This window comes from Nothoprocta perdicaria, unplaced genomic scaffold, assembly GCF_003342845.1.
Source record: "Nothoprocta perdicaria isolate Ctin4 unplaced genomic scaffold, notPer1 scaffold_113, whole genome shotgun sequence".
Classification (NCBI taxonomy): domain Eukaryota; kingdom Metazoa; phylum Chordata; class Aves; order Tinamiformes; family Tinamidae; genus Nothoprocta; species Nothoprocta perdicaria.
In genome coordinates, this window is record NW_020454239.1 from 834,925 (window position 1) to 854,209 (window position 19,285).

Sequence of the window (19,285 nt, forward strand, 5' to 3'; positions counted from 1 at the left end):
AAAAGAGAGAAAAAATATATTGAAATACTTTCTGTATTACAGATACAGCAAAACTGGTCTCCTGCTTTCAGTTGTTTTTAAATGCAAGCATCCACTTCAGTAAATCGCCTTTAAGTACCAGATACATCTACTCCCAAAGCAAGTAGGTGACATGAATTACCCTTGAGCATGTCTAAACATCCTCAGGCACAAAAACACTAGTCTTGAAGTCACAATTTTTACACAAAGCTGTACCAAAAGGCCTAGTTGCTTATTCTTATTTCAGTAAACAGTAAATGGACTCAAAGAACCTGAAAAMCAGCCTGAGGCTCCCTCATGGCTATTCAGTTGCAACCCAAAGGCATCTTGCTYGAGGACTGCGTCCACTTCACAAAGAACAGTCTCTAACCCATCTCAGTCAAAGCTTGTCCCTTTTGGGTGCCACTGAACTGAATGCCTTGCTGGTCAATCTAGAAGATCTCACAGAATCGTTAAGGTTGGAAGGGACCTCTAGAGATCATCTAGTCCAAATCCCTGCACACGCCGGGTCACATAGAGTACGTTGCACAGGATTGCGTCCAAGTGCGTTTTGAAGATCTYCAGCGAAGKAGGGTGCACAACCTCTGTTGGCAGCCTGTTCCAGGGCTCTGTCACCCTCACTGTCAAGARGTGTTTCCTTAAGTTCTCGTGGAACTTCTGGTGCTTTGGTTTGTGGCTGTTTCCTCTAGTTCTATCACTGGCCACTGCTGAAAAGAGGCCCCATTCTCCTCATTCCCTCCCTTAGGGTATTTACAAGCACTGATYGGGTCCCCTCAGCCTTCTCTCCTTCAGGCTGAATAGGCCCAGCTCTCTCAGCCTTTTCCCACAGGGCAGATGTTCCAGGCCCCTGATCATCCTCGTAGCCCTGCACTGGACTCTCTCCAGTCGTCCTATCCTCTTTTACTGGGGAGCCCAGAGTTCCACACAATTCTCCATGCTCCTGGTCTCCGCTCTGATACCGTTACAAATTTAGCAGATCAGAACCACCTCATTTCAGTTTGAAAGCTGCTGTTCAGGAATGTATCTCATACTGCTACAGAGAGCAGGAGAGTAAAACACTACAGAAGTAAACAGAATTCACAGAGGTAAAACCCCCAAGTCAGAGCACGCCACGAGGTGTCCATGCAGGGTGGTTACAGCAAACACTTTTCCAAATTGATCCACCTATATTCTGGTACCTGAAAATATTTAACAGCTAAAAAAAAATATGTTTCACAAGAACTGCAATTGTTTTGTTTTTTGATTAARTCCAAAATCACACATGGTGTCCAAATTTACAAATGAGTTAGAATGTTGTCCAATGCTACCTGTTCCACATGCTCATAAAAATCACACTAGTTTATGACCCTTATGGTCATAAAAGAAGCTTAAGGGGATCCTATTATAGAGGTTTTATCATTTATCCTTTTTTTTTTTTTTTTTTTTGCCTTTTTAAATATCTTCCTAGTTTTGGTTAAATGAAGTTTTCTTCTTCTATGTGATCAGTACTAGCTTCTTGACTGAGTCACACAAATGCCCAAATCAATTCCACTGCACAGGAAACATTCTTCAAAATCTAACTGGTAACAGATGATACACAGAAGCATTTAACTATTCTGTAGAGAATACTGCAAAATGCAAAGTAGATGTAACAAAACTTGCATTTTTACACCATTTCATCGAGCATTGCTTTACCTTATTTCTTGTAGCCTGTCAAAACCAGTCCTTTCCTTGTTACTTGATGTGCTTCATGTAGAAACAGTTAATTAAACACTGGATTAAGTCACACGCTTAACATCTGTGTTTAGAAGGAAGCTTTTGCATTTTGCTGTTTCCAACGAGCTCTGCGCTAAAGCTGAGCTCTCAGCTGTGCATTCATTATTAAAAACCCTGGAACAGGAGCTCTACTATCTATTGCTACACTGAAAAAAAAAAGCATTACACATCTGCACCCAAAAACTCCATCCGGACCGKAGCCGCTGCAGCTGGACCCTGCATTCTGCTCCACCGGCTCATTTTGCAGGGCTAATGAGAGATGGCTAAAGGCAGGCACCAAGCTCAGGGGAAATAAAAACTCACAAATCCCGTTTGGTCAGCCTTTGAAGTTTCACTGCTTTTGTCTCTTTAATCTTCTTAACCAAAGCTTGATTATAATCCAGTGCAAATACATAAGTAGACATATGAACCGTCAGAAAAGTCACCTATTAGGTACAGATTCTGTATGCTTTGCTAAGCTACTGTCTCATTTTGGGCTGAAATTTATGTGGATTCTTGAGGAATATGCACATACTCAGACTGCCTCTTGTACATTTGAAAAAACAAAGTACTTGCTAATAGCCTTGGATGGATGAATTTTGAAAGGATTATGACAGATCAACTACAGTTTTCAGAACAAGAGCCAGTGGGAATATTATGCTGACAGACAAATGGGTGCTGCCAACAAGATTATGCCACTAAAAACTCTCTGCAGGTTTTCCCTTGATCTCCRGGAACCATAAAAGGGTAAGATCCCAACTTGTTCAGAGGAGTGAAGTTCAAACCTGCTTATTATTGCAAATCCAGAATGTACTAATCAGAACTTAAACTGCAAAAACCAAACTCAAATGTTCAGTGACATACTTGCTCTCCTTTGTGAAAGCTGACAATGTGCCCCTGAAATTAGGGGGRAAAAAAAAAACCAAACTACTTCTTGGTCTCCAGCCTAGAAATCACTACATTGCCAAGAAAGAGCATTAATTAATACTGGCCTTTGTTATCCCACTTCAGGGATTTGTTAGTTTTCATTAGCATTAAAAGGAATTGTCTCCTGTAGGAAGAAAACATAACAAAACAAACAAAAAAAAACTCCACCAAGATCCTAACCACTCTATCACATATTGAACGCAACCACTAATAAACCCGAATCTAATCATTTCTAGGAAAGACAGTAAAATACACATTATTTTCTGCAAATTTAAAATGGTTAACAAGCATTAACTAAATTGTGGAGAAAACCTTCTTTCACCACCGTACCCAGACAGTTTGCTGCTAAAATAAGAGTAAATTTTAAGTATCTCATTTCATACACAACTGTTCAGCTAACAAACATTGGCTTTGGTTTCATGCTGCATTGAAAGAAGGCTTGAGGCTCTGTTTCACTGTAGCTTCATATGCAAGGGCAGCAGGGTGGGCTCTGCACCAAGGTGCCTTTGAGGGACAAGCCAGGTGAGCAGCAGAGCAGCACACCCACAGGTCACTCCACGCAGGAATCATGCTCCATTTTACTACCAGAAGCTGTACATCTTGGTTCTCATACACCCTGCAAGAGAGCAGCACTATTTAAGAGTCTATGAACAATCACAACAATAAAACTATCATAGAAATGAATGAATTTGGGGAGAAGGGTGAGTGTTGACAGAGTATATCCTAAGCCCCAATCCAACTACACCTAAAGCTGGATGTGCGTGAACTATTTACCTTGCTTGCCGTGCAGTCAGACCTCTCAATTACCACGCTCCCCAAGCAGAAAGGGCACATCCACTGCTGGACAGGCAGGCACACTTGACACGACGGTCACAGCACGGCAGAGCTTTGGCCCTATTTTGTAGGTCAGGAGCAGTGGCTTTTTAGAAAGCCTTTTGCATGAGAGACCTATTCAGGAGCACATGCTGCCCAGCTGCTGCATCCCAGCAAGGCTCTGCCTGCACCTGGCCCAGGACTCACAGACTGGCAGGGATGCCAAGAGCGGAGCCTGATGCCAGAGCCATGGGCAGGGATCAGACAACAAAGAGGAGTTCTTCCTTTTCAAGGAAGACACTTTCTCCAAGTGCCTGACTAATCAAACTGATCTTGCTCTCCCACTCCAGCTCCACTCTGGCAGCTCCATTCTTTTGAAGGRGAAGGTCTTTTCCAGAGGATCAGAAATGGGATACCTAAAGCTGCTAGTCATTCACCAGCTCAGACACATTAGTGTGTGCAAAGCTTTACACATTACTCTGTGTGAAGCTTCACAGCTTCACTCATAACAGCCAGTAGCACTGGCATTGGTTTGCATGGACGTACAACACCCTTAGGATAATATTTTCCTTGCCTTCCCTTTTCCCAGAAATAAGCACCTATTGTGCATATTTGCATATTTGTGCAATTGCTTTCCTAATCATTAGAACATGGAATAACATCTACAAAAAGGTAGTGGTTTGCTAATACATAGCAACTAAAAGGGACATATATTCCTTTTTAAAAAAATACATTTTAAATAAATGACTACCTAAAGACAATTCTTATTCTCATTCCATTGTATTTTTCATACAGTTTTTTAGACTAACATACAGTTTTTTAAACTTTTTAAACTAACATTCTTGCAGCAACTTCATGAGGGAAACTGTTGCTCTATGGCTGAGACAAACACATACCAGGCAGAATGGCAGTGTTGGTAAAGCAATGTTATTATTTCACACTGAGCCTGGAAATCACTCCTGCTGATTATGCAGTAATCGGTGACCGGCGCTGCCCTGCACAAAGCGCTGTAATGAGCTTTGGGGCCTTCATTAGGCCCTGCGTTCCAGGCCTGCTGCTGAGGCAGGCAGCAAACACCTGCTGAAACAAGAGGAATGTTTTTCTTTTTGCATGGATTAGCTAAGGGACATAATCTACAAAAGGGAGAAACAAGCTCTTTTTCCAAAGTTCTGCATTCTGCCACATCTCTTAGAGATACACAGGTCTTTCCCAGAGGCCTGGAAAAGTGAGAAACAGCCACAGGTCCCGCGCCACGGGCAGCCCCTGGCGCRGCCTTGCCTGGCTGCCTGCTCCCCCAGCCAGACAAACCCGCATCTGGCACGAAGATGTTGGAGAAAGATCTTTYAAGAAACAGTAACAATAATGTGAAGTGTTAATTATTGTTATTGTTACCCATCCCTCTGCCATTACTCCCCTGACAGATTCTACTCCCTCCTTCAGTCTCCCCTGTTTACTCTCCCTGATAGACCAGGAATGGAGTGAAGAYGAGCATCTCTACACATCATCACAGCCAAAGCAGTCCAGCCATTACCAGTTTCTGCTATAATTTGTTATAAATGCTCCCTTGAAGATATAAGATGATCCTGGTATTCAGATCCAACAARGCTCAGGAATGATGTTTGTGCTGCACTGATTTCCTGCCCTGTCTATCATAAAAATCTCTTTGTTAGATAAGTTYGCAAGGGAAGTCAGGGCACTCCCTATACACACACAAATACCTGGGTGTTCGTGAACGCATGTGACAGTTCTCCAAAAACGTTCTTAACCTGTGAGCCTTTACCATGGTTCATTCTGACTTAAAACAGGAAAACATCATCACTAAWGTCATCCAACATCCTCAACAGTAGACCATAGTTTTACGTTTATTGATACTTATCAAATTGGGACAAACACAAAAAAGCATATCCTGTGTTGTAAAACGAAACCTATGAATAGTTCTAACTTAAGTTATCTGTATCCTTAAGTCTCCTGCCTATTTGGGGTTTAGAACATTGAGTCAGTAGCTGCTAACTGGACATGCAATCAAAGATCAACCTGCACTTACCAATATAGATTAAAAAAATAAAAATACAGATTTGGACTGGAATTGTGCCACTGAGGTAGATCTGGGCTGCACATGTAGCTATTACTAATAACAACTATGACAGCATTACCTTTCAAAAAGGGTAAAATGCTGTTTGGAAAAAAAAAGTTAAAAATAGAGCCACTTTACTGCAAGAAATTACCTGAAGTTACTAATTCAGCGATAATTTCCATAAAATTTCACATGAACCAAAAAAGCTGATTTTTCACATGTGATCTAGTAGTATCCTTCCAGACTTTACTACCACTTTTTCCTAAAATATAATGCAAATATGATGACTTATATTTGCAAGCCACAAATGAACAAGATTAGAAGAATGACTGTATGTTATGTGAGATACTCCTTGCCTATAAAGACCATGTTCTAAATGTATATCTAATTGTAGTTAGTTCTAATCAGCACCAGTTGAAGCACAGAGGGCATTGAACAGCTGGGCTTTAATTTCTCAAACTAAAAAAATTCAAAATGTGGTAAAAGCAAGCTACTACTTAGGGAATACTAGTACGCGTGCTAACAAAACCCACTTTAAAATCACTACAAAGTAAAAWTTCTATAATCATAATTTTAAAAATATTATTTATTACATATCTCTGAACTCCATAAAGTTTGGAGATGTTGAACAAATATTTCTTTTGAAGAAAGTTTATATAAATTTATAGTCCTTTCATTTTAAGTGTGCAAATATATCTGTGATATATTGGTTGGTAAGTCTCCTCAGAAATTAATTTGCAGTACATACAGTGATCCTGAAAGGAAGCTTCTTGAGGGAGAATTCTGCTACATGGTGTGAGCCGCCGAAAATTTCCTACTTGCTGTGGCTGATTTTACACTCAGTAAAGCAATTATTTTCCGAGCAYTGGCTAATAGGTGAGCTTTAACAGAATATGTCACAGTCTAATCAGTCACATTTTGCACCCAGCTGCTTTGTTGTTTTCCAAAAAGGAAAATTTCAAAATAATTCAACTCATAAGTTGCGCGATTTGCACAAAATCTTTCCCCAATCAATCAGAATGGAAGCAATGGAAGCAATCAGAATGGAAGCATCGGAAATGGGGTTAAACTGCTTTTGGAAATGCTAAATATATAGGCATATTTTAAATATTTTTGGTTTATACCTAACTTGACCCACATTCCCTCAGGCTCTACAGAAAAAGGACAAGAGCAATAGGAGATTTCAAGCAAGTTTTTAGAGTTATTTATAGATAAGAATGATTTTCAGAAAGTTTGGTCCATCTTCTGTTCAGTCTCTACCCGGCTAAAATCCCCAAAGCTGCAAATGAAAGAAATGGGCCCAACAGAAGCAGAGCACAGGATCTGSAGTAACAGCCTGGATACTTTTGCACTGTGTGCAACAAGGTGATTTTCTCTAAAGTCAGAAGAATACAGCTAGCTTCAACAACACATAAAGKAACACAGAAAATTATACAAATAAAGTTCTGCCAAAACTGATACTCAGTATCATTCATAGTTGTCAAGTATAACATAAAATTCAATATATTTGGCTTTAATATGTCACCTGCAGTCTACCATTTGAGTTTTAAAACTTGAGAATGAGAGAATTTATTAATCTTCACTGTCTTGTGGAAAGATCGCTTAAGAAGCTTTGCGGTCAATGCTTGAAAATTTATGAAAAAAAGTCCTAACMTTCTCATTTTCTGTGGAAGGAATTGATAAAGTTTTATGACCCATGTATCTTTACATTACTTGAAAATTTCACCGGAGCCAAAACATAAGGAATGAGTTGGTAAATCTCTGGAGCAAACAGTGAGCTCCTAGCTTGGGTGGTATCAGTAACAAACGCGCAGAGTCAAGAATTCTGGGTGTACAGGGTGAAGTTTAACTCTCTTGCACTAGGACTGAGAGACAAATCCAAGACCCAACGCCACATAAAAATGGCGAAGAATARTTTTCCAAGTAGAGCTAAGGAAGTTAAAGGAAACTCATACAGCCCAGGAGCCCCTCTCACGACTTCATGTAGCCCCTCAGGGAACACCAGGATATGGCGTCTTGGAGCTGCTCGTACTCTGAGAAGTCCCTCCTCAAAATCCCACCTGCACTATACGAAGGGTTGGAATTCCAGAAACAGYGCACAATTCCTTGGAGTTGTGGTCTGAAGAGCTAGAGAACAACACAGCCGCAATGGAGCTTTCTTGGCACCACAAACATAAAAAATTGAGTGAACTGGGTGATGTGGAAGTTGGATCTTGGTGAGAGAGTTCTTGTAGACTCTTCTCATCTCAGAGCCTACTGCGGTTTAGGGMAGAAAAGCGTTGAATGGCAATACGAGGCGTCACTGACACAACTGTGACAGGGCTACTGATGAATGGGTTCTTCTGCCTTGCTCAGTGGGACATCTCCGTTACGCAGGAACCTTGCTAGAGCAAGGGGAAAGAAGAACAGCAGCCATGGCATCGAACTTCCAAAATATCTAACCACCATCAGACCTTGATAAACCCAACTGGAAACAAATGTGCACACGCAAGGTTTGCTTAGCCAAAGACAAATGATTGTATCTAACAGTGATCTCCGGAAAGTATTCCCGGTACGTTTTGTATAAGAATCTGAAAAATAAACTGATAACTACCCCCAAATCTCAACATATCATACAAACAAACCAGAAGTCTATCCTTAATTGCTACAGTGGTAGCTCTAAACTAGCATTCAAARCATTAAAATGTATAAGTTTTCACCTAATCTCTTTGCCATCAKTTCTGCACCTTATTACAGCCATACTCAAGCAATTTTCTATTTTTAAATGTTCTGAGACACCTTTTTTGCACTTSAAAATTCATTTTGTCTTTTTGCAATTATCGCTCAAGTTCCACATCTTTCAAAATAAAGAACAGAAAGTCCAAGAAGCAGTCAGAGCACTCTTCAATTATCACTGTCCAGTCAATCACAGGTTACTACACATTTCTTCAGCATAAATATCAATTACACACATCGATGCTAAAAAGGGTAGCACAGCAGAAGATAAGCAAGAAGGAAACAAAAAATCATTTTAAACCATGTCCTACCTGCTTGTCAGCGGAAGTTTTTCACAGTTTGGGGAGATGAATTACACCTACTACAAATAAATTGTGTTTAACTCTAAGCTTCTTGTTGTTCAGATTCCTCACTCATGTTACAGTTAGGACTTCCAGTCTCTCTGAAGTTCATGAGAATTCCCAAGGAGATGGGTTTCCACCACTTTAAGAAGAGAATCTCATATGATAAGCATGTGAGCAGCCTCTTTGTTCAAACCAATCTCATGACTCCCTTTGAAGGTAATCCTTTAGAAGTCTCATGACCCATCTCCCTGCCCAGAGGGTATTTTCATCTCATGGTGGAACAAGGCACAAATCTACTTTGATAGTGCCCAAATCTCCAATTTGTTAAACCTCCTTTCCTCTCTTCAAACAGTGCCTATACTCACTGTAAAAATGCCAGCGCTGCAGAAAGGCTAAAGCAGGAGTTGAAACTTTTAATTTGAAGCATTCCCTCCCTTCTGCTAAAATTTCAACATTATTTGCATAATTGAGACAATTGGACATAATAGTCCTTTCAGGGGTCCTCATTAGACGCAGAGCTCTGCATTCTTTGAATAGAGGAAAAAAGGAGGTCATACAGCATTAATTATATCTAATCCTTTTTAGAGCAATTTGAAGTTAGGCAAATCGTCTATACTAAAACAGCTGAAGTTGTAAATAAGCCATTCATTTTGTAACTTTACCTATCACATGCATTTTCATATCCTGTTGCTTTTGTCAATTTAATTAATTCCTTTGCTGTGAAGGCTTCTGCATCTTCTCTTACTTGAAAACTACCAAGAGCAGATGACAATTTGTCACAGACAATTCTTCTTTCCAGCTGTAGCTTTCAGATATCTTACCTTGCCTTGCTGTCCTGGGGGCTGGCATATCAGCACAGCAGCAGGGACGACGTTTTGGAAACAGCAAATGGCAACTCAACTGCACTGCATGAACGTGAAGCCTGCCAGACTGACCTTATTTCAGAGTTGCTGTATCTGATCTCAACTTACTGACAATATATCTACTGCTGATTGGCCAAGAAACATTTTAAAGACACCGTTTTAACTTCTGTCCCAAATGCCAATGCATGCAGCTGAAATGGCATTATTTTAGAACCAGACCCCGCTCCTCCTAACTTGGGCAAGTTCCGGATGACTTCCTGAGGGACAGAAAAGAATGGGGAAGAAACAGTCAGCCCCCTGGAAAATCAGAGAGCCATAATAATTTGGACTTCATTTCTAATGGAGGGAATGGTGAGTTTTGAAGAAAACARTAGACACTAGTTAAGAGAGCACAGAACCAAAGCAAGCAGTATGAAAGACCACATGGGGCACAGTGCTTCAGGAATAAGGCAAGTACGGAGAACAGCACTCCTTTACTTCAGGACATTTTTACTTAGGCCTTGATTCAACTTTCACTAATTTTAATGGCATGTGTTTCTATGGATGGTAGTTCAAGAGGCACTGAAAGGAGGCTTAACACAGCCACAGTCCACAGGTGCTTTAAAACCTAGTTCAAGTTGCTAGTTCTGGGGGACGAAGTCACATCAAGCTCAAGCTGCGGCTGTTAGAGAAGCTGCCTGACAGCTTGTGTGGGCAAACGGACCRGCTCTGAGCTGCTGCCTGCCGCTCTTGAAGGCTGAGCACAGAAACGGAAGGCAAATGGGAAAGGCAGGGGGGGGGGGTTATGTTTTTGTTTGTTTGTTTTGTTTTTTTCCAGTGAAAATTTGAGTTATGGATGGCTCTTCTCCCTGGAACTTGGTTTCCCCTGTGAGCTAGAAAAAGTTGATTTACTGGACACTGCAAGAAATACTATCAAAACTACCTACACTAGTCAGAAGAGTCTGGTTCTGGTTAAAAAAAAAAAAAATTTAAATTGGGCACTTGATATCCCTTCTGAAAATGGAATTTGGATACCTACCAAGATATGCCTTCTCAGCTAAGTTCTTCATAGCAAGAGAGGGTAAAAACATCTGAGAAAGTTCCATTTTTTTAAAAATCAAAGTATTATTTTTTTACTGACTTTTTTAAAGAAAAAATGATAAAGATGCAATCATATCCCCTCCACAACACCAACTGCTCTGTCTCCACAGCGAGTAATGAGACTGACGAGAGGTAACCAAGCTACGCCAGACTAACCAAGAGAACCTARGTGCCTGCGACTGCATTGGTGTAAACCAAGCTGCCACACACAAGGTGCAACTTCATCCCTTTACTAATAGGCAGGAGGAAAAAGATTAGGTTCAAGGGATTTTTCCAGATGGGCTGATTTACCTTTCCATGCGGTCTGGAGTTTTGCCTCAGGTATTGACAAGTACCTGACAACAGAAATGCCAGTGCTGTGGTACTTGATTCTCTATTTAAGCTCTGAGACAACAATTAGGATTCTTTCGGTAGAGAAAAAGTAATTTGTGTGTTTTGGGGAGGCAAACACAAGCCACATAAAAGCAAAGAAACTTGTACACAGTGCGTACAATAAACCTGAACTAGCCTAGCAACAAATCTAATAAACATGCACTTCTATTGTCAGGGACAAGCAGTCTGCCTGCCATGCTTGCTGTCTTCTATGCTTATGTGGTAAAATTTTKCATGGTAAGAAAAAGAAATCACTGGCATTTCATTTGAAATATATAATTGTCAACTACAGCCAAAGTGCACATTCAGACTTCAAAGGCATAACACACATGAATGAAAAAATGACATTCTCAGAGAACGGGAATGTTCACAAAAGGGAGCGTTCATGGATGCCTGCACTCATACTATGGGGAGGCTCACAGCACTTGGAGTTTGTTTTGTGACATAGCTTGATATAAATGCACTGTGAATGAAAGGGATAAAGAGATATGCATCTCTCCTCTGCCCCCACTGCGACTCACAGAGCAAACTTCCCTTTGCGATGGTCTGGGGTGTCCACATGCTTGCAGGGAATAGGAATGAAGAACACAGGGACAGATGAATTTGTCTTTATCCATTTAAATAAAATCTTCACATATACCAGAACCAGCAGTCCATTTCAAAAAAGATTTCCTTATTTCTATCTATCTTTGTTTCTTTCATTTGCCCTTCACATCCCCGACCAAGAAAATACGCTTGCTTGCACTGACAGCAAACATCTCATCTTCAAAATGCAACAAGTTCTTATGGTTTTTTTGCAGCCTCTGCAAAGTTAAAGCTACAATCTAAATCTATATGAGAATAGCTGAAAACTCAAACATAACCAACCCTTCAAGCAGCAGGCTTAGGCTGCCACAGCAGATAAGTTCACCTCCTGAATGCACCTAATGATATTTTTGTAACAAAAAGATAAAGCTCATTTCACCTCTCAGATCAGATGTGCAGTTAGCTCGTCAATGCATCTGTCAGTGAAACTAACTGTGCACCAGGCTTGACTGCCTGCATTTCCTTCTGAATGTTTAAGGAAACCTCTCCCCCAATAAAAGCAACTTCATTCACCTAGCATGAAGGAAATGCTCCTTGCCCTACTTTCTCCTGCATTGCTTTTGTGGCTTTCTCCAAATTCTAAAAAAATAAAGTGCTGTGACAGGTGCACTCCTACCTCAAAAGTAAGATTTATGGACAGCAAACATGGGAACAGAATTTAGAAATATCCAAATGCAATGTAGAGAGGCAAGACTTGGAACTTTTTCTGCAAAACTATAAAGTTGCATACTAGCAGAAACTAAACTACATGCAAAATGTCTATAGAATATATTCAACCACCCTCTAAATCATCCTTAGATCCAATATAAATTTGAAAGGTTTTGAAAAACAAAAGTTATGAAAGAGTGGCTAAAAACTACGTTGCAACCTAATTAAGGAACAGTTGAAGAAGCAGAGGAAAAAAGAGCAATACCCAAATCTTCTCAGGGCCTGCATTTCAATCTCGGAGAGGAACTGAATGCTTTTTACAAGTCAAGTCTGTTATTGTAACTGAGACAAACCGCATCGCAAAGAATCCTTTAGTTTTTTGTTGTTGAATTAAATCTTCAGCCAGACCAGAATTTTATAGAATGTGACACTGCTGAACCGCTGAAACTTGGGATGAGCTTTAATGCAAATGTCACAGACACGGATGTCAGAATAGATGRGAAATCACACGATAGCAATCGGCCTGGGAGGAAAAATAAACTAGCCGAGACTCCGTTAGGAAAAGATGAAAAGCTGAATTGCTCAGGACAAGCTTGTTCACATGAGAATGGAATCGGCTTATGTATTCACAGGCACCCTAATAATACTGTTTTGTAACAGTAAAATTCATGACCATTCACTACAAGGCTTTGATTAGCCACTAATTCACCATATGAAGCAGTAGCACATACAAAAAAAAAGACAGAATCAACCCTAGGACTACAAGATTCAGCTATATGAAGACTTAAGGATTTTTAAGTCCTGACTGATCATAGTGCAACACGTATCACCTGATGTCACTATCAAATCARTAACTAAATGGGCCATCTGACAAACTCAAAGAATAAATACATAGAGAGGAGAGCATCTTAGTGCCTTGGCTTCCGACGCATCTGCAGGACTGAAGGAGCTGCAAACATCTCTGGCTCTGCTCATTCTGCTTTGTGCTTGGGGCCAGCAGTCACCCTCTGTGCCCACTATGCACTCCCTSAGCTACACAAAGCCTCAGTTCGAGCCCAGTTTGAAACCAGCCTCCACAGACATCAGTGACCAAACACCCAAGAGAAAACAGCACCCTCGCCAAAAGCGACTGCTAATGCAGCACACRCAGCCCGGCAGACCAGGGCAGCTCGGAGGTGCTGGCCCCCGTAGGCCCAGGCTCTTTCTGCAACAAGAAACAAGCTGGCAACACAGTGCAKGCTACAAGAGAAGGGAGAGCTGCCACCCACTCTACTGCACCTTGGGCTGCAACATCGTGGCTCCTAGGGCTCCCATAAGGTCCGAGTCCATATACAGAGAAAAAGAAAAATCCAATCCCCTCAAAACAAAAATTAAAAAAAAAAACAGGAATAAGTAAGATTCAAGATGACCAGAAATCCTTTACAAATCAATGAAGAGACACCCAAGTATCCTGGCTTCTGAACAGCTAATAAAAGCAACAACTCAAAAGTCTTGAGGTACAATCAATTAATCAATCAACAGAAGAATCCATGAACAGCAGCAATAGAAATGGCTTAATTCCCAATCTGATTGCTATAAATCTAGCTGCAGTTTTGAAATGAAATAACCTCTAAGCAGAACAGCTTTGGATATGCAAGRGAATTATCCACCCAATCTGAAGTATAGACTATTATTCCCAGCAAATTTATTACAGCTTTCAGTAGGACCTCATGAAGCCATGCAACAAACAAGCCCCCTTACTGCCTTCTTCTTTGTAGAAGCTCCTGATTTGCATTCCCCTGGAAACAGTGAATTCCTCTAAAAAATATAATTTACTGCCTCTTATGCAGGAAAAGCTTTTATGGGGACAGGGCTGTAAAACAAATTTCATGTTTCCTTTCAATTTCCGATTATTATTACTGCATTTCTTCTCAGGATGACRTACACCTAAAACAGCTGCAGCAATAGCTGCCTTTCCTGCCTAGCTTCATTTGCAGACCTTTCTGGATGTCAAGTGTTTACAATTTGAAAGAGTATCTCTAAAAGCATAAGAGGAAAATTGACATTGCCTCTTTTATCAGACTAAAGCAAGAAAGGCTGTTCTGCCCAGAAGTGTGAAGAAAATGGAATAAGTTATTTCTAGCAAGATTTCACCCACCAATAAGATTTTTTTCAAATTTGTTCAAGTGCTGTAAGTGCTACTTGTCCACCACGGAAACACCTTTAAAATCTCATATAGCAGCAGTAGCAATAGTYGGGGCTTCACAATTCTCTCTCCTTTTCCACCCCAATTCTTTATGTTGAAGGGGCTTTGCTCGCAAAAACAGCAACTAAATGTGTATTCTGCTTAAGCACAACTGACATCCATAATGCACCGTAACAACCAAGGAAAAAGTGCTGAAGCAGGGACAGCAGTCCCAGCCCCTTGCTCCCTCCACAAGGGAATTCAGTGCTTGATTTCCTCCTCCTACCTGGCCAYATACAGCCAGCTCATAATACAAACTTGCTCACCTCTCCATTCTGCAAACACTGGGGCAAATGGCCGGTTTTATAGCTAAAAACAAGTCTCACTTCTATGAAACTGTAACAGGCAGTAAGCTGTTCAAATATAGCCAGTGGGACTTGGCAGCATGARGCTAAAGCTGTTCACAGGACCAAGAGTTATAAAATGTCATAAAATACTCTGTGCTTCTGTAACAGTCTTCATCTGAATATCTGAATGCACAAACACAGATTATCTCTGTTGCCTTATAAAGTTAGCAGCTTACTTGTAAAATTCAGAGAAGTTGATATACTCCTTAGAGCTGTAGGTGTTTGCAATCCCTGAAACATATGAATCTACTGTCATAAATGTAGATCTTACTAATCAAGGCATGGCTTCGAGTAACTTTCAGCCGCAACTTTCAGCTTTGTCAGACTCATTATCTCCTAAAATCTCAAAAATCTCAAAAAATCTCTAAATTGTATTTTGTTTCAGCAATTTTCAGCTGMATCATTGCTAAGAAAGAATTTAGGATCTTTCTCCCTAGTGGCTGCAGGTTTTAGTATTTCATGCAACTATTCTCCCGTCACAACTATGTGGTTGTGTCTGAACAAAAGCATTTCTGCATAACTGCTCCGTTTTGCTATGTGCCACAAGACATACATGCAGAGGTCATCTTTTAAGCTTCCTGCATTTCCAACCTTCCTTTCAGACTAGCTTTAATCTAAAAGATACACAGAGGTTAAATGTCATTATTTCACTTTGAAACGTTGTAGAGTTTGAATGTCACTAAGAAAATTACACATAGAAAATTTCAAYCTTTCTGGTCAAAATGTTCTTACAAAATTCTCTGTGAGAAAGGAAGGCTATTTTATAAACACAGCAGACCATGCTTCATTTATTATTTCCCTCTGAAAGAGTGCGCCACTGTAACAGCCAGGGTGAGGCTGTACATCACCAACAGAGACTGCACCCTTTCAGACAGGCGTGGTGCCGGTGTTGGCAAAACAGGCAACAGAGTTGTATCTGCAAATATATATATATATATATGTATTTCCATATATATTAATCTATTGATATAGATATGTATCTCCAAAGAAGCCACTCCCAGAGCAGGAATGTCAGTAAACACGGTGCTCATGCCCACTTCCTTCCATTCCAAGACAGGACCCTTGCGATGCCAAACACTCCTTACTTAGCAAAGGGCACCTTAGGACAGACATTCAGAAACTAGTTAAGAAGGAGCATCTCTGTTCCAAGAAATTCTCTCTTGGAGGGTAGAAAAGCAGCACTCTGCTTTACCTGCAAATCATTTACAGCAGTGAGCTGAGAGGTGTGTTGAGAGTATCCCGACATCTCACTAGTACTCTAAATTATGAGCTAATTTCTAATTCTATAGCTGTGTTGTTATAGCACCCACTCATAGATGTATCTGCTGTATAGGCACAGGACAATAGTTATTTTCTTGGCAGGTGCAATTCTGAATGTATAAATGGACAGAGAAGGATATAGAAAACAAACAGTTTTCCAGCCAGAGAATGGAGTACATCTTCTAAAGCATCTCCCTAATGTTATAGATGAGCTTTTAACATCAGACAACAGCAAACGTATCCTCCTGTCTCAGTCCTCCCAGCTCTATTTCATTATAAAGACAGTAATTTTCACCCTTCTGGCATGTTTTCACAGACTGCTGCTTACCATGTTATTTCTGAGGCTAGAAGAAAGAGTGGCAAGACACTCACATAGCGACTTTAATTGGGAAATACAACAGACTATTTTAACCTTGAGAAGCAACGAATACCATAAAGAATAGCCCTGCAAAAATAGAAATTGCCACAGATTGTCAGAGAAAAAAATTGTAACATCTACTTTCTAACAAGAAAAAATAAAACAACTATCTAGTATTTAGCTTCACTAAAAATACGCAGTGAGTGTTTGTAACTGTGAAAAAGCAACACATGACAAAATGAAGCCAATGGAGTCTTGCTGCAGCTCTGAAGCTCTTTACTCCCTCTATCCACAGTGGTGTCCCTTCCTGTTTCTGTGGTCCTAGRATTCTCCTAAGTTTGGCATCCCTAATTACAGCTCCATTTTAAGTCATCTTCTTTGGACTAAATACTGAAAGGCAAGTGTATTTACAGTAAGTAATCACTGTGCTGAAGCACTCTGCACCAGGCAATCCTATTCATCCATACTTGCCTTTCTGAACATCTCTGTGGTTCTAATACACCTGGTAACCTAGAAATGCGTGCTGGGGTCCAGGAAGTCACAACAGAAACATAAAATGAAAGCCAAAGCAGAATTTAGTCTTCTCCTCATAGCTATGGACACAACTACATTAAGCCACTGCGAGAACTGAAGTGAGAATAGCAGAAGTAAAAACAGGGCGAGTACCTCTTGAACTAACTATCCTYCCAGGTCTAACTCTGGTCACAGCATCCAGCTGCATGTAAAGCAGCTACTTAGAGCCCAGCYTAGTCCAGACTAGCATGAACAAAGGAAGCTCTATCAGGAATTTGCCTTCCCAATCATAACCTTCAAGCGTGGGACAGACACTTGTAAGTGCAGCATCCCTTTGTTCTCCTCAGGTCACCCAGACTATGTTCATGTTTCTGAGCATTTGCTCTAGCAGCTCTAGTCTGGCCCCGTGGAATGCTCAGCAGAATTGCGGAATGTAAGGAACTTGAAAATTAAGCAGAGTTGTWAATTGCAACCCTGTAACAGTCATTGCAAAAGAAGACTTCACCATGTCTGTGTGGCCACATCTGTGTTGGTCCCAGATGGGGCACCAGCAGCCCCTGGGCAAAGGCCCCTCACACTTCTGGCCCTGCTGTGAGGGAGCAGGTGGGCGCACAGGACACACACCCAGCAACTCCGGTCCCACTGCTGCTCCCTCCTTCCCATACTGCCGCCCTACTACTGACATGGAGAGCCTGTCACAGCAGAGCCAGGGCCCTGTTGTTTGTAACACACAGCRGAAATACAGAGCTTGTAAAGATGAATTAAAGAACATGTGTTATTTATTATATACACTGTTTAAAAACATTTAGAAATCATATGGTAATCTAGCTGTAGCAATCATGTCTGTGCTGCTTTCATGTGGTACACTGAAATCTGGGCCTTTATCTCCTTTCTTTCCAAGGTCTGTTCTCTCATAATCCTGCTGGAATGTGTAGGGTGTATGAACCTGCTTAGTCTGCCTTTTAAGAGAGAATGATTCTTYGGTCTTGCCTAAGTTATATCACAAGCTAGTCAGAGATCTGCAGTGCTCCAATTAAAAAAGGTATTTGCAGTATGTTTCAGCCAGATAACCACATTCCTTAGCTGGAACCCATGAAGACTTTTGCTAGGCGGCTTTCCTGTGGGCTTCTCTTCCACCTGGCAGTATGTGGAGGTACTCGGGCATAATGTTCACCAATATTTAGTATTGTAGTTATAATGAACCTCATGGTATTTCTCATTTGGTGAATATTTGTAGCAGGTCTGTTACTTGTTTAAGCTTTTCCTCTCTTTTCTTGAGGGAGGAGAAAAAAAAGGAAAAGGAAGAAAAAAGCTAAAAGTTTGTCTGTAAAAAAGAAAAAGCCTCAAGCCTAAAACCTGGGCCCACTAAATATCTGGGCCCACTCGCCTTACCTAATGAGACGCTGCTTCTCTTTCACCGCGAGCCACATGAAAGCCCAGTGTATTGATCTTGCCATGTTTGATCTATGCCATCAGTCTTGAACAGCGCTCTCTGCCTGCAGCTACGTTGCAGTGAACAGCACCACTAGGAAGGTTGAGGCATCTGTGTACACGTCCTGCTGCACCGATCTCGCTGTCCTCTGAAGTGCCTGCAACTAGCCACAGTTTTCCCAAGACACTGGGACACGAGACAGTGGCCTGAAAGGYAAGGGCTGGTCTTGAAGTTTCCTCCACCCCCATCTGTCTATTAATACACTCATTTTCTTTTTGAATGGATTCCTGCACAGGTCCGGAGAGATCCTTGTGGATCCAGCTACAACAAAGACTTGGAAAAACAGCAGCTTAAGTTAAGACACAGAAATACTGCCCAATCTTAGCACACATACATGAGACCACTCGGGGAGAACTTAACAGCCCTATATGCAATAACCTTTATTTTTTTTTAATGCCAGTATTTGACTTGAAATAATAGACAACTGTGAAGAAGYAGACAAAACAAAAATGTAGCTTATAAATGCTACAATTACAATCACTAACTGACCCACGTTCATCCTTACTTGTCATCCCCTCTGCACAGAGGGACTTTTCTATTGTTCCAGTTCATACAAGTACTGACAATGTGTATTTACATAGATTCATTCAGATTCTTCATTGCCTCGTGTGCATCTCTGTTACTTTGTTCACAACTTAAGACAGAGGCATCTATTTAAAATATGCCTAAATAATTTTATACTATGCCAAAAATAAAATACAAAAAAAAAAAAAAAAAAAAAAAAAAAAAAAAAAAAAAAAAAAAAAAAAGCCTCTTCATGGAATGGTAGAAAGCAGCAGTGTGCTTGATTTATTGGCTTTGCAGGCTGCAAGTTCCCATGACAGATTAGATGAGACTGATTTGCCTTTTAGTTGAAAGGCTCAAGCTAAGCTGGACGCTCTCCGGACATGTTCTCAGCACTGTCTGACTTCGCTGATG

General features: G+C 40.8%; 1 protein-coding gene across 1 annotated transcript in view; it reads right to left on the minus strand.

Annotated features, from left to right (window-relative positions):
• TRPM1 (transient receptor potential cation channel subfamily M member 1) overlaps positions 1-19,285 on the minus strand; it is a 73,419-nt gene that overhangs the window by 35,994 nt on the left and 18,140 nt on the right. The gene's annotated exons all lie outside the window — the stretch shown is intronic.